Source organism: Antennarius striatus, chromosome 2 (genome assembly GCF_040054535.1).
Source record: "Antennarius striatus isolate MH-2024 chromosome 2, ASM4005453v1, whole genome shotgun sequence".
NCBI lineage: Eukaryota > Metazoa > Chordata > Actinopteri > Lophiiformes > Antennariidae > Antennarius > Antennarius striatus.
In genome coordinates this window covers 3,376,501-3,380,000 of record NC_090777.1, presented here as the reverse complement: position 1 = coordinate 3,380,000, position 3,500 = coordinate 3,376,501, and positions in this window count along the sequence as shown.

The window sequence follows — 3,500 nt, the reverse complement described above, 5'->3', positions numbered from 1 at the left end:
GGGGGGGCGTGATACCGCATGAGGTCACGGCCGGGCGGTGTCACATCCTCCCGGCGCCCGGCTCAGGGTGGCTCCTGCACACCTTCTCTGTTCAGAATTACAGGAATACACTCCTGAGTTCAAAAAGATGCAGACAAAAAAAAATATGTGTGACCAGATGGGCTCGTGCAAAAAAGAAAAAAAAGGGTTTCTATGCAGGGGGTGGGAAAATCAGGGTGTGAGAATCGGGGTGACGCTTGTGACTTCAGGAGAAATAAATAAACAACAACCTCTCACTCCTGCGCTCACACTTGTGCTGTATGTGCAACTCAGCCGGATCTGTCAGAGATGGCATAAGGTGTCACTGTTTGGTGCTCAGGAGAATTTTCCTCCTGTCTCCATGGCAACTGAGCTGTGACCTGCGATGACCCCCCTAGAGGACTGCTGGGGATCGGAGGTGAAGTTATCGTTGGATGTTCGGATCTCCTCGTGTTTGTGTGAATCAGAACGTCGCTTTTACGTCTCCCCCCCCCCCCGTGTGTGTGTGTGTGTGTGTGTGTGTGTGTGTGTGTGTGTGTGTGTGTGTGTAGTGGTACTACCTGTGTTTCCACGGACCTGTTGTCTCATCATCAGAGTGACATTTGTGCGGTCCTGTGAAGCCATCTGGATACGTCCCACACACATGTGAGAGAAACCAGCCTGGGTTTGGATCTGACTCACATCAAAACAGCCTTTCTACCCACACACACACACACACACACACACACACACACACACACACACACGCACGCACACACACACCGAGACATACACAAACACGATACAGATGGCGCAAATAGAGCAGTTTCCAGAAGCAAATATCTGACATTTCACGAATAGTGACAGAGCGACCCACACACACACACACACACACACACACACACACACACACACACACACCAATAGAGATTTTAAGTTCCCATTGAGGTTTTCTGATCACAACGATGGAGGATCAGTTGAAACTGTGGATATCTGTAAAGTGTGTGTGTGTGTGTGTGTGTGTGTGTGTGTGTGTGTGTGTGTGTGTGTGTGTGTGTGTGTGTGTGTGTGTGTGTGTGTGTGTGTGTGTGTGTGTGAGGGGAAGTCCCACAATGGATGGAAATGGGCGCGTTGGAGTTGTGAAAACGTCTACGTGGCTGAAACAGAGGAAGATAAACGGACACAAGCCCACCTCATCAAGGCGGGAAAGTCCCTGAAACTAACAAGACATCCCGCGACACACCTGAATTCAACATTTGACCCCGACCTACACGTTTATGTGCCTCTAACTTCCTGAAAATGTTGCTTTTTGTTTAGTGATTATATCTCATCAGGTTGAAGGGATGTGGACCTAAAAACATACACAGCGTGCCGTCGTTCCTGGAGGTTAACGCGTTCCAGGAACCACACGCGACTAATGAATTCCGCGATAGAGAGACAAACTATTTATCTTATTATTAACAATAATTTAAACGTTTATGACCCCTCCCCATACTGATATTAAACCACCTTCTGTCTGTATTACCCTTCCCCACACTCTGATAGACTGGTTAAAGCACTTTTGTGTCTCAAAGAAATCCGAGACTCGTGGAAATTAGCGCACTTCCTGATGCCATCAGCCAATAGAATGTGTGTACGGTATCATGTGACTACCTACTAAAAATCCGTGATGAGGTGAAGTTGCGCGTGTTGATGTGCGAATGTGCAAAGGATTACTGTAAACCAAATTCAACCAAATTCGAACAAACTAAAATAAACTAAACTGAACCAAAATAAACAAAATCAAAGTAAACCAGACCAAACCAAACCAAGCAAAATAACCTAAACTAAACTAAACTAAACTAAACTAAACTAAACTAAACTAAACTAAACTAAACTAAACTAAACTAAACTAAACTAAACTAAACTAAACTAAACTAAACTAAGCCAAACCAAACCAAGAAAAATAACCTAAACTAAACAAAAACTAAACTAAACTAAACTAAGCTAAACCAAACCAAACCAAACCAAACCAAACCAAACCAAATTAAACTAAACTAAACTAAACTAAACTAAACTAAACTAAACTAAACTAAACTAAACTACACTAAACTAAACTAAACTAAACTAAACTAAACTAAACTAAACTAAACTACACTAAACTAAACTAAACTAAACTAAACTAAACTAAACTAAACTAAACTAAACTAAACCAAACTAAACTAAACTAAACTAAACCAAACTGAACTAAACTGTGGTCAGACTCGCTGGTGTGCTCTGTTTCACACGTGACACTAAGAATTATTTAGAGATAAATTCAATCCTATCTCTAAAGTGAGTGGGCGTGCCCTCAGTGACTACCTACTAAGAATCCCAATGAGAAAAAAAGTTTGAATTTGACCTTGACCTAGTTTTCTCAAGGTCAAAGTCATCATGTCCTTTTCATCCCCTGTGCTGCCTGAGTAATGCGCTTTTCATTTCGTCATTTTTCTATCTTCAGCGGTTGCGAAGATATTTGGAGGACGACCAGACGAACACTGACGATTACAATCGATCATGTAAGTAAATGTAAGCGATCAAATTTCATTCCAAACCACATTGCGATGAAAGATAGAGTTGTTCATCTACCTAAAAAAATTACTTCTCAACTGTTTGTTTTTTTTAATCTGGTCTCTTTTTGTGATGTGATGTCGTTTTTGAGCTCGAGGATCAGAAGCGTTTCGATTGGTTGCATTTGGACCGGTTTGGCATCCTGGTTTCGGAACAACCTTTCGCCGATCGAGGCCACACTATGACACCCAACCGAGTTTCGCTATGAGTGCGTTCGCGCTGTGAGCCGCAGATAAAGCGCGGCCACAAGTGAGCTAAGAGGCAACAACAACACAGCTAGCATCCTAGCTGGGGCAAAGGTGCGTTCACACCAGCATGTCTCTGCGCCACCTTGATGTTAGCTGACATGCTAATGCTCAGCTGCACGTAAGGTCGCCCCCCCCATCCTCTTCATCTCTCCCTCCTCTACCTCCTCTCATTTATAATTGATCGCTCCCTCTGTACCGACTTCATTTGCCGGCTGTGAATAATGAATGAGACACGGAATGGAGGCGCTTCTTTTTCTTCTCCGCTGGTTTGATACCCGATTAGCCGCTGACGGTCCATCCCAGATATCCGTGACCGAGCCGGGCTTCCTGAGGCGCGCCGCAGAGGGACCGCGGAAAGATTCTCCGCCTCGGGGGAGAAGATTCTTTCAAATAAAAAGAATCGCTTCCGTGGATCAGAATTGTTTGAGAAAAAGAAACGCTCATCATAACCTAGCAACAGGCGTGTGCAGCAGCGACAAGTTAGTAATACACTGGAAGCAAGCATCTTCACATGTGCATACAAGGGTGCACGTTCCATACTGATTCTTGCACGCACATGTGAGACAAACTGAACTCTTTGAGGTGCATGACGTGTCACGCTTTTTCCACACGTGTGTGTCCAGCATGAACACACACACACACTCACAGTATTTCCCGCACTACAAG